Here is a 12,465-nt window from a genome sequence, read left to right as displayed (position 1 = left end):
ATAATTTTCTTCTTTATTTTGTTAAGAGTTTTTTAAATCATGAATGGATACTGAACTTTGTTAAATGATTTTTAACAGATGGGCATAGTGGCTCACACCTTTAATCCCAACACTTAGGAAGCAGAGGCAGGTGGATCTCTGTGAGTTCAAGGCCAACCTGGTCTTCATAGTGAGTTTCAGAACAGCCAGAGATACATAGTAAGACCCTGTCTCAAAAAAAAAAAAAAAAAAAAAAAAAAAAGAGCTAACACCATACAGACATGCCCACAGGATCACCTCACCTGGATAATCTCTCAGTGATACTCTCTTTCATAGGTGACTATAGATTGTGCCAGATTGACAGATCCAACCATCAGTGAGTGTCAAGAATTTGTTTTCAGTCTCATCATTCTTTCCTCAGGAAGCCTCTGCTTCTTCCTTCAGCTCATCATCGTCCTTTGGGATGCTTCATGGCAATCAAGACAAGTCAAACCCAGGAAAATATTTGTGATCAGAGCCAAGTCACTCGAAAAGCAGGAGAGGAACTGAATAAAGATGTCATCCACCAGAGAGCAAGACTAATTTCAGTGCAATGTCATGCCTGGCCTATGGTTAAGCCTTCACAGCCACACACTCAACCTTGTTAACTAGATTGGAAAGAGTTACTAATCAGATATTTGACTAGAACAAGAACTTTTATTTTCACAAGAGAGGACACAAGGAAAAAAAAAAGGACAAGAAAGAACCAAGTGTTGGTGGAGATACTTCAAAAGTAAGACTGGGAAGCAATGAACATTTTCTACTTTGTAGATAAATTTCCAGTTTCCTAAGTTGGGTATTTAGGGCTCCTACCCTGTCCTGTGGAGGAAAGTGGAGCCTGCTACCTCAACTGACTTAAAAACTGCACTGTGATCTTTGTGTTCCCTGGGACATTAAGGGTTCCAAAAGTGCCTTGTCACTTTATTGTTGACTGTAGAGTCTCTAGTGTGGAATTACAGCTGAAGTTAGCTGACCCTGACTTGTAAGGCCATGTGGAGTCATGTGCAGTTAAGGTCATTGTGCCCATGTTTGCTGAATCTCAGCTGGCAATACTGGCTATGGACTAGCTTGCTTCTGTGATGCTTATCCCTGGAAATTATAGTCTGATGCGGGTTCAATGTAAGGAATAGTGCTTTCTTTTTTTTTTTTTTTTTTTTTTTTGGTTTTTCGAGACAGGGTTTCTCTGCGTAGTTTTGCGCCTTTCCTGGAGCTCACTTGGTAGCCCAGGCTGGCCTCGAACTCACAGAGATCCACCTGCCTCTGCCTCCCGAGTGCTGGGATTAAAGGCGTGCGCCACCACCGCCCGGCCAGTGCTTTCATTTTTTAAATTGACATTTTTTTAAATTCTTTTTTTATGTGTATGGATGATTACCTTCATGTATGTCTGTGCACAGAAGGCATAAATAACATCCCCTGGTACTGACAGTTGTGAACCACCATGTGAATGTTGGGAACCCAGGTCCTCTGGAAGGGCAACCAGTGCTCTTGACTGGGGAGCCATCTCTGGCATCAAGGAATAGCATCTCGTTTTGATCTGGGGAAGGAGGAAGGGCATAGAACCAATGCTTGACTGTATCATCACCAGTGACCATAACTGCCCATCCCTCCCTTCCAGCAAAAAAGTGATTTTATTCCAAACTTCCCTGCCCATGCACAGCTCCCAAGATATTATTTGATTAGTTAATCCTAGGGTCTCTCTTGGTAGTAGTTGGGTGAGATGTGTAATCAGATCCACCTCAGGAGGGAAATGCACTCAGCATGTAGTTGTCCTCCAGAAGTGTAGGTGAGGGAGGTCTGTTGCTTTTCCTCTGGACTTTGTCAGGTGCCAGTGAGGGCTAGAGGAACTTCAGGCCACAGCACAGTGTGAGGCCTGTGTTGGGGATGACGGCAGAGATCCAATGACATCATGTTTGTCATGTCTGTCAGGTCAGGTATGTATGTCTCAGCACAGAGCATTAGATCCCCTGTGCAGACATCTGTGAATGCTGGGAACCCAGGTCCTAAGGAGCAGCAGAGATCCCAAGGACATGAGGAGACCCTGAAGTAACCTCTGTCGTTTCTGTCTCCAGGTATGTGGGCTGTGATAATATATCCACTCTGTTTAAGCCATTTGCTGCTGAAAGCTCCTAGGCTAGCACTCTCATAACTCAGCATGGGAAGCTTATGTCCCAGTTCCTGTAGTCAGATGTTTCTCTGGTCCTGCCTGGCCCTGCAGTCAGGATGAATCTCTCCTACCTGTGTCCTGCAGCCACTTGACCCCAAGTAAACACACAGAGGCTTATATTAATTACAAACTGTATGGTCTATGGCAGGCCTCTTTCTAGCTAGCTCTTGTATCTTAAATTAACCCATTTCTATTAATCTATGTTTTGCCACGTGTTTCATGACTTACCAATCTGCTGGCATGTTGTTCCTTGGGCAGTAGGCTGGTGTGTCTTCCACCTCTGCCTTTATTCTTCCTATCTCTCTCTCTCTTGGATTTCTTGCCTGGCTATAACCTGACTCACCATAGGCCAGAGCAGCTTCTTTATTAACCAATCATAGCAACACATATTCACAGCATACAGAAAAACATCCCACAGCACTTCCCCCTTTTTTTGTATAATCAAAAAGAAAGGTCTTAACTTTAACATAATAAAATTACATATAATAGGACAGTTGTCAAGCAAGAATTACAGTTACAATATCTAGTCTATTTGTATTTGAAAAACTTAAAGAAAATATTCTGTCATCTATCCTGTATTTGAGTCTAAAGTTTCATATCTAATTAATCTTTTATCATAACCAAGGAAAATTATAATTATAATTATCTAGTCTTCAAATATATCAAAGACCCCAGAAGGATATAATATTACCTAAGTAAACAGGAAGTACATTGTAAGCAACTTCCATAATTCTAGAAATGATAGAGACATTTGGCTGCCTGGACAGTCATCCAAAGTTCCTCTGCAATGTTGGGGCATCTATCTTCAGCCTATAGACCTAGAATCTCTCAGATGCTTTTCCCTGTGTCCTGTAGTATGTCTGTCTTTCTCCTCTGTGAAGCAGGAAACTGAAGGACCATCTCATCTTGCAAAGTTTAGTGGTCACCTTCCTATGGCTCCTGTATGTCCAGTTTATACAGCATTTTGTCAAGTAGTCCAGGCAAGAACAGTTTCTTACCCAAATGGCTAACTTTTGTCTTAACTAAAGCAAACTCCATATGGAGTTTCTTCAATGCCTATCAACTTCTCTGAAGTAGATCAGTGCTGCCAGGAGAAGACATGTCTCACTGCCTAGAAAGTCTAAGTTTTTAAAACATTTTAAATGCCTGTTCTGTAGGTCTCTGAAGTGTTTGAAGATTACCTAGCTATCTGGAATATATCTTTGTATACCTAAAAAAAAAACAACTATATATGATTGTAAGTTTTATTATCATACATGATTAACTATTAATCTGTATTTCTTAATAATACTTTACAATTTCAAATGAGCTGCACAAACATACCTTAAACAAGAGTAGAAATGTACATACACTATAACAAAATTAACTTTAAATTTGTATCAACGAACTAAAATCCATAGCAATGCAAAATATTTTAAACAAGTTGTTGCTCTTTAAAAGTAGATCAATAATCTACCCTTTTATCCTGTTATATCTATAAATTCCTCTGACTACTACCTAATGAGAAGTTCAAGTCAGTGACAGGCAATCCGTGTGCTGAAGGTCAGCAAGATCTCCCACCCCCATATTCCAGATGTTCTGGCCTTCCTTTGAGGACTGTTTCTCTATTGAGTGGAGCCCAGTCCTGCTTGACTGTCAATATCTTTACTCTTAATTACTACATGCCCAGCACCAACTCTACCCCCCAAAGATAAACAACCACTTGAAATGGAAAGAAAATCCTGAAAGTAAAAAGTCAAAATGGAAATTGTGTCAGGCTAGACAAAGAGAAGAACAAAGCCTTACTTGAGAAGTGAAAAACATCACTGTAGCGTGTAGTCACTCACCACTGTGCTTTCTTCATTTAAACACCTGGCTTGGGATAGCATAAGGTCACATGGCTGTGATCTACCTAGACCGTGAGTTAACCTTTTTCCTGATGATGACATTTTTGCTCCAGCCTGAGTCAGTTACTGTAGACACTGGGAGTGCTGCATCAAGGAATGAACCAGGAAAAGGGGGGCGGGGACAACTGAGCAAGCCATGTGAGGAGCATCACAGTTGGAGCATTTGCTGCCCTCCCGAGGACAGGCAGGAACCCAACCCAATGAAAATGAATTCAGTCGGATTGAGAAGTTTTTCTGTTGTTTCCTTACTTAGAGATAGGGCCCCACTACATAGTCCTCACTGGCTTGGGCCTGCCTAGGTAGACCAGGATGGTCCTGAATTCTCAATCCTGCTCCACCTTAAAGTGTTGGGATAACAGGCAGATCGTGCCTATCGGTTTCAGACCCCTGTTTGAAAACCAGACCCCTAAACCAGGTTCCTCCCTCCTAGTGAGGTTAGGGATTTGAATCTGTCAGAAAATGGGGCTTCAGGCCGGGCGTTGGTGGCGCACGCCTTTAATCCCAGCACTCGGGAGGCAGAGCCAGGCGGATCTCTGTGAGTTCGAGGCCAGCCTGGGCTACCAAGTGAGCTCCAGGAAAGGCGCAAAGCTACACAGAGAAACCCTGTCTCGAAAATCCAAAAAAAAAAAAAAAAAAGAAAATGGGGCTTCAAGAGCGGTGATCTGGGACCAGTGAGAGAACTCAGCAGTAAAAGTACTTGCTGCCAAGCCTGATGACCTGAGTTTGTTTTTGGAATCCACATGGGAGGAGAGAACCAGTTCCCGCATTTGTCCAGATTTCCCACACAGCCATTCACTCATCCCCAGCCTCCTAATAACTATATGTAAAGGAATTAAAAACAAAAGGCTGTTTACATCTACTAAGCTGAGAAGCTGGAGGGTAGACAAATGTCAGGAAGAGCAGCAGATGTCAGCCTTAAGAAAGTGGATCACTGAGTAAGTGCAGGAGTCTTGTAAGGACTAGTTCCCAGAAAGTTCCAAGAATGTTGGTTGAAGCTCCAAGAAGGACCCAAGAAAGGATGGTGGAGCAATAGACAGCGGCCCTGGCCGTGGACCAAAATATTCTTGTTATGGCCCGGATGTGGCCAGTTGAGAGCACTTGCCTGCCATGAACATGTTCCTAGTTTAAAGCGGTCCCTTCTTGACAGTAAGTTGGGACATTGGTTCTAATCGTTAGAATCCACCCATGTCGATAAAATCTTCAGAAAGCTTCTTTCTGAAAAGGTCCTCAAAAAGCTCAGTTATAACTTGCATTAGGCCAGCACACACTGAGAAAATCTGCGAAGAGGTGCAAAAGATTTCTGAAGAAAAGATAAGAAACCATCATCGACCCACCAGCAGCATCTCCTATACACGCACCCCCAACACACACACACACACACACACACACACACACACACACACACACACACTTTGTAAGGAGAGCATCCAAGAACTCTTGGTTCTGTTTTAAACCTCCCCTCCAAGAATGAACACAAAAATATCAGCTCAGCTCATCCTGCTCAATTTTCTTTGATAAACAGCTGTTGCAGTCCATGGCCTCATAACCAGAAGAGAGAGGCTTTAGTAGGCAAGTGGGATGCACCTAGCCAGACAGGCATAAACACTACCCAACAGCGGCAGGTAATCCTCCCTGAGGGAGAGGACCTTCCAGCCTCAAGGAGGCCATGTGGATTGTGTTTCTGTCCAGTAACTGGGGCTGAGATGTGAGTCCCTGGCAGGATGAGTTGTAATTGTCCTTGGTCTCCCCACCAAGGCTCTGTGGGTCCTGAACCCTATTCTACTCTGTGCATGTGCCAGCTCTGAGCTCTGGGCTCCCACGGTTGGGAGGATTCTCTGGATTTGTCCTTAGGGAGGGATCCACGCCTTGAGAGGATCTCCATTGTAAGGGAAGTTGGCTCTCTCACCGTCCACAGGACATTCCCAGACCAAATTCTCAGCACAAAGGAGCTTTATTACCCTGAGAGTTCAACAGGGGTGGGGTGGGGAGTGGGGGATTGCAAAGGCAGCGGCAGCAGCAAGTGCAAGGAAGCAAGAAAAGCAAGAGAGCAAGAGCATGCGTTTCTGCAGGAGTGGGCTTTCAAGGGGCAAAGGGCAAGTCTGTGCCAGGATGAGCTGGTAATCCTGGTGGACATGTCAGCCAAATAATGAATTTTGATTGTTGGATGTTGGTATTTTGTCTCAGAAATGAGTCAGTGGCCAAAAAAGGGAATGGATCTTGGGGGCCAGCTTTCGGAATGTAACAGTTTTTATCAAGGGAGAGGAAAAGGGGTAAAAGGACAAACCTGTCTGCAATGCTTTGCCATGTTCGGGCCTGTGATCACCATGCTCAGGTCTGTGATTGCCATACTCAGGCCTGTGATCACCATACTCCGGCCTGTGATCACCATACTCGGGCCTGTGATCGCCATACTCAGGCCTGTGATCGCCAAGCTCAGGCCTGTGATTGCCATACTCAGGCCTGTGATTGCCAAGCTCGGGCCTGCTAGACCCCTTAACCAAGGCACATACAGGCCAGAAAAGGAGACTGGAGTTGGCACTTCTAAGCAGGTCTTCTCTCTTATGGCTGTTCTATACCCTTGTAGGGCAGTAAAACTCAAAGTTTTATTTGTTTGTTTGTTTTAATTGGGAAGACTTTTTAAATTCTGTTTTTCATTGAATGTTCCTGTGCGATGTAGTTCTTTGTACTACAATACTTAATGTATTTTATTATTTAAAAAGTATGTTTAAAATGTCACAATTTTCAATACTCTAGATACTTGGCATGTATTGCCCCGAATCTCAAAAAGTAGCATGCCAAGAATCTATCTGAAAATTCTGAGAAACTTTGTTTTTGTTTTCACAGTATGTTAGAATTCTAAATTGTATCATTGTTGGTGAATAAACCTAGTGTGTGTGTGTGTGTGTGTGTGTGTGTGTGTCTGTGTCTGTGTCTGTGTCTGTGTAAGTAAAAGTAAGGTTGGAAGAGGAGGCGTGCTCCTGGGGTAGAAATTCCAAGGTCAGTACCATTGCTTGGGGCTGCCCACTCCTACCTTTCTAACGCCCTTGTGTGGCTGGTGCAGGGCAAAGCATCTATGATTCACACTCTTGCCCTCTTCTGCTTCAAACACACGACACCAGGCCTCCCGTTACAGTTATGCCTCCAGCTGCCTTAGAATCTCTACAGGTAAACATGGCCTGACCTGTCGAAAGGAGAGAGGTGAGCCTCCAAAAACCCTTCCATCTTTGGATCTCTAAAGCAACCACCTGGATGTTGAGTGATAGTCCTGCATTTACTTCCCTTTTCCTCATACTCATTAGGAAGACTCCTAATGTAATCTCTTACTTTCAGCCTGAGACTTTGGCCATTGTGAAACTGCAGTGGGAAATTCCAGATGTCACCACCTGCCTGGTGATGACTCTTGATAAAATGCAACTTCCTCTGTGGTGTCCCTTTAGGGACACACAGGTTTAGACATATTGTTCAGTCTCTAGAACAACTTCAGTATTAATGTTTTGTGACCTCAGAAGCTGACTGAAGAAGGCGTTACCCCTTCATCAAGACAGCCATGTTTAGCAATTGTAGAAAGGAAATTATCTCAGTCCTCCCAGCCTTTTGCTGCTAACCCCTCCCGTCCCAGCCTCACCTGCTTGTGGGAGCCCACCGAGGTTTCCTAGTGAGATCTGAGCTTGCTTTACCCAGCAGAACTGCATAAGGGGATGGACTGACCACGTGCATGGTTACCAGGGGTTTGGAAGGGTCTGCACTTGGATGTGAAGTGTGCTTTGATCTGGCAAGGGGGAGATCTTTTGCTCCACCCTTTGGCATTCCTATAAAAAGCCCTTTAGAAGAGACAGAAGGGGTCAGTAGATATAAATCCAAGCCCTGATGAGGCTATCTTGTGTTTCTGTCTGTCTCTCTCCCCTCTATATTTCTATCTAAATCTCTTATTCCTGGCTCCTCAAGAGAACCCTGGGGGAAAAGTGGGGACAGGTCCCCCATACCTGCTCTATGCATAGCCCTCTGCTCCTGACCCCTCCCCTCCCCAGCCTCACATGGTCTATGCACAGCCCTCTGCTCCATCCTCACACCATTCACAGTCTTCCTGGAAATAAAGCCAATTAAGATATTATTCTTTTCTTAAATTTATTTTTGAGACAGGATTTCACTATGCAGCTCTGGCTGACCAGGACTTCACCATGTAGACCAGGCTGGCTTCAAATTCACAGAGATCCACTCCTCCACTCTCCCCATGTCCACCTCCTCTCAGTGTGCCGTGCTATCCCAGTGTTGAGATGAAAGTCATGTACCACTACATCGTGATTTGTTTGTTTATTTATTTATTTAACAAGGTTGGGCTCTACAGTGAGTTCTAGGCCAGCTTGGAGGTATACGGTGGAATTATCTCCAAGAAAAATAAAGCACACACAAAACAACAAAACCTAAAAGAGAACAAAAATGAGAGGGCACAACAGAGAAAGAAGCTCTCTTCAATACGCAGATGTGGGATACCTGGACGTCTGCATGCAGAAGAAGGAAACTGAGTCCATCTCACACACCAGGTACAAATACCAAGTGTGCTGAAGACTTAAATATGAGACTTGAAAACACTGCCAGAAGAAGGTCGCGGGGGAAGCTGCATGCCATGAGTCTGGCTGTGGCTTTGGATGCATTTTAAAAGCACAGGCCACCAGGGCAAAGACAGAAACCACAAGCTTCTTACCCCGAAACACAAGCTGCACAAAGAAACAACCAGAGAGCCTCAGGCAGCCTGTGGAGAGGGAGAAAGCATGGACAATCGCACATCACATGAGGGCTTGCTGCCCAATACACACCAAGTTCCGCAGCCAGAAGATGAACAACCTGACAAAATGGAGCAAAGGGTCAGAAGAGGCGCTTTTCAAAGAAGTCAAGAGACAAACTGATCTGTGAAAGTGTGCCCAGTTCATGAGTGATCAAGGAAAAGAGAATCAAAGCCCTCTGAGGTATACCTCACTCCTATTCTACCAGAATGAGAAAAGAGCAGGTGTTGGTGAGGTGTGGAGAAAAGAGGATGCTTGCTCAGTTTCGATGGGATGTAAATTATTACAGCCATTAAAGGCACTAGCATGGAAATTCCTTTAGAAATGTAGCAATAGAGCACAATGCCAGTCATTGACTCATACTTGCTCTGTCCATGGTAAGGCATCCTTGTCTTCTGAGACACTGGCTCCTTCACACTCACAGCAGGATTATTCCCAACAATCAAGTTACAGGATGAAGCTACTGTCCATCAACGGACAGATGGAAACTCAGCAGGTAGACTTGGAACGTTAGCTACTCAGCCTTCTATAAAGCGACTCTGTCACTTGCAAAGACTGGAGTGAAGCTGAGGACATGGTGTTAAGTGAGGTGAACCAGCCACCCAGGGACGAATTCCACAGGACTTTTATTTACAGTGTGGATTCTGAGTGTTCATCTGGCGGCAGCAGGGTAGGGTGGGGTCACCAAGGGCTGGGGATGAGGAGGTCAGCCATCTTAGTTACCTTGATTTAGCCAGTCCATGACAGAAGTACATACAACAAGTGTCATCATCAATCCATTTACTCAGCAAGTTTTAAATGTATGTCTTGAAACTTACGAATGGTGGGGCTGTAGGGGGTTTCCGTAGTGTAGTGGTCATCACGCTCGCCTAACACGCGAGAGGTCCCCGGTTCGAAACCGGGCGGAAACACTACCTTTCTATTTTTACACTTTCAGCTCACTCCCTACACTTTTCAGCCCGTAGGACCTAAGAATCTCGACTCTACGATTTTGGCCTTGACTCTTATGCTAACCTGGGGATACAGCAGGCAATTTTGTGAGGACCAGCGGAGCCACCGGACACACAGCAAGTACCAGAAAGTAAGTACAACACCGGGGGATTAGCTCAAATGGTAGAGCGCTCGCTTAGCATGCGAGAGGTAGTGGGATCGATGCCCACATCCTCCAACTCTTATATTACCTCTGAAACTAAGGTTCTACTGAGATGCTCCTACTCTGTCATTGCCTCAACTCCACTAATTTGAGTACTAATAATTAACCTCACACCTAGAAATTCAGCGCTCCCTGGAGCAGTCACCTGTGAGTTTTCCCAGTCACATCATGCACTCGTTATTCTGTGCTTCTTACAAATGCTTGTAAGCTTTTTTATTTGTTCCTTCCTCGCCAGACGCTGAGTCAGAACCTCTTCTGTGCCACCAGGCTTAGGATTTCCCCTTAAATCAGGCCGTGCTGGAAGTTCTCTGCTGGCCTCTCCGCAATCTTCCTTTTCCTCGTCTATCTCCGCCCACTCAAGCTCGTGGGTGGAGGACTGTTGTGCGCCTCACTGGAGCTCCCCAGAGCCCTGCACTGCCACCCACAGCGTCCCGTGGGCAAAAACGGCCCGAGTGGAACCCTCTCTACTACTCTCCACTTTCCATTTCTAAGCTCTGTTAAAAAATAAAAATAAATTTTAAAAGGTGTAAATCCTTTGCTAACTCGTTGCTGTGACCTTTTGGTCACCTGTCCGGGTTCTCTCGAAAGGTCTCCAATGTTCTCCGGGTGATCAGGCCCTTCCGTCCTCCTTCCCTCCGAGTGTTTTACACGTGCGCGACTCCCCTGCGGTGCACGCTGCGTCTCCACGCGGGAATTCCTACACCCGCGCTTCTCCTTCCCCTGAGCTCTCTCCCCCTGGAGCGCCGCCCAAGCCACATTTATTAACTTTCCGTGGCCATGTCGCCTCTGCACTATGGCTTTTATCTTTGGTTTGCTTGCACTCCTTGTGGTTCTCTCTGTTAATGTGGATCTGCAACTTCTGGATGACACTTCGGCAAGAACACACAACGTCTGTCTTGAATTAGAAGGTGACAAAAACACTGCTAAGGCGCGTTTCCGTAGTGTAGTGGCTATCACGCTCGCCTCACACGCGAGAGGTCCCCGGTTCGAAACCGGGCGGAAACAGCAGGCTTTCTTTTTCTTTTTTTTTTTTTACTGTTCTCTGTAGATGTAACGGTCTTTCGGAGGGGAAGAACGGCAGCGGCAGCGAGGGGTAAGAAAATGTTTTAGTCTCAGCTCTTAGCTACTGCTCTGACCTCTTGGACTTTTAACTCTGCATTTGGCTCTGTGTTTCTTATTTAATAAGACCATTACATCTGCAGTTCTCTGCAATTCTCAAGTTCTCAGATTTTGCAATGGATCACGGGTCCATCTTTCTGGATGAGTCCTAAGGGAACACATTCTCCATCCTCTCTAAGAACAAGCAAAGGAAGCCTCACCGCCCCTCACAGCAGCGTGCGTCGCCTCTCCACTTTTCTCCAGTCCTCTTTCTCCTAGAGCAGTGGTTCTCAACCTTCCTAATGCTGAGACCCTTTAATATAGTCCCTCATATTGTGGGCACTCCAACCATAAAATTATTTTCGTTGCTAATTCATGGCTGTAATTTTGCTTCTCTTGTGAATCAAAATGTAGATATCTGTGTTTTCCGTTTGTTTTGGGAGACCCCTGTGAAAGTCTCGGTCGAATATGCCCCTAAACGGTCTCCACCCAGAGGTTGAGAACCACTTTCTTAGCGACATTGCACAGGCATAATAAGTTCCTGTCCGAGCAGCTTTTGAGAAGATTGCAATGAGAGTCTGGGCTCTGCGTTTTGAGACTTGACAGTCATGCGATCCCGGGGAACCGCAGGCCGACTGCAAATAAAAGGGACCAGAAGGTCCAGGGCACCGAGGGATTCTTAGCTGAGTGCTATAGTGCTCCATTAGCATGGAGGAAGAACTGCCCATATCCTCCAGCCGTTTGGTTACTTTTGATTCTGTCTGCACGTTTATTTGTTCCTTACTCCTTCTGTCTTAGTTAGGGTTTCTATTGCTGTGAGGAAACACCATGACCAAAAAGCAAGTTGGGGAGGAAAGGGTTTATTCAGCTTACACTTCCATATTGCTCTTCATCACCAAAGGAAGTCAGGATAGAACTTAAACAGGGCAGGAACCTGGAGGCAGGAGCTGATGGAGAGGCCATGGAGGGATGCTGCTTACTGGCTTGCTTCCCCTGGCTGGTTCAGCCTGCTTTCTTATAGAAACCGGGACAGAAGCCCAGGGATGGCAGCACCAACCATGGATTGGGCCCTCTCCCATTGATTCCTAATTGAGAAAATGCCTTGCAGCTGGATCTCACTGAGGCGTTTCTCCAATGAGGCTCCTTCCTCCATGATGACTGTAGCTTGTGTCAAATCGACACACAACCAGCCAGGACGCCTTCCTGTACCATTAACTTACCTCTGTCCACTTAGCAGTTCTGTTTGTTAATGTAGATATGTAACTTCTGGATGGCACCTTAGCAAGGAGACTGTAATTGTCTTGGATAGCAGAGCGACAAATTGGCTACGTAGGGTAATTCTGTAGTACAGTGGTTATCACACTC

General features: G+C 45.4%; 3 non-coding genes across 3 annotated transcripts; all 3 read left to right on the top strand.

Annotated features, from left to right (window-relative positions):
- The first annotated feature begins 9,687 nt into the window (after nt 1-9,687).
- On the top strand, nt 9,688-9,760 carry Trnav-aac. The gene has a single exon. It is a non-coding gene; the product is annotated as a tRNA-Val (tRNA).
- Nucleotides 9,761-9,944: 184 nt separating this feature from the next.
- On the top strand, nt 9,945-10,017 carry Trnaa-agc. Its single transcript has one exon. It is a non-coding gene; the product is annotated as a tRNA-Ala (tRNA).
- A 917-nt stretch (nt 10,018-10,934) lies between these two features.
- Trnav-cac lies at nt 10,935-11,007 on the top strand. The gene has a single exon. It is a non-coding gene; the product is annotated as a tRNA-Val (tRNA).
- Nucleotides 11,008-12,465: the final 1,458 nt, after the last annotated feature.

This window comes from Peromyscus leucopus, chromosome 5 (assembly GCF_004664715.2).
Source record: "Peromyscus leucopus breed LL Stock chromosome 5, UCI_PerLeu_2.1, whole genome shotgun sequence".
NCBI lineage: Eukaryota > Metazoa > Chordata > Mammalia > Rodentia > Cricetidae > Peromyscus > Peromyscus leucopus.
This window is presented reverse-complemented; position numbering and strand designations above follow the sequence as displayed.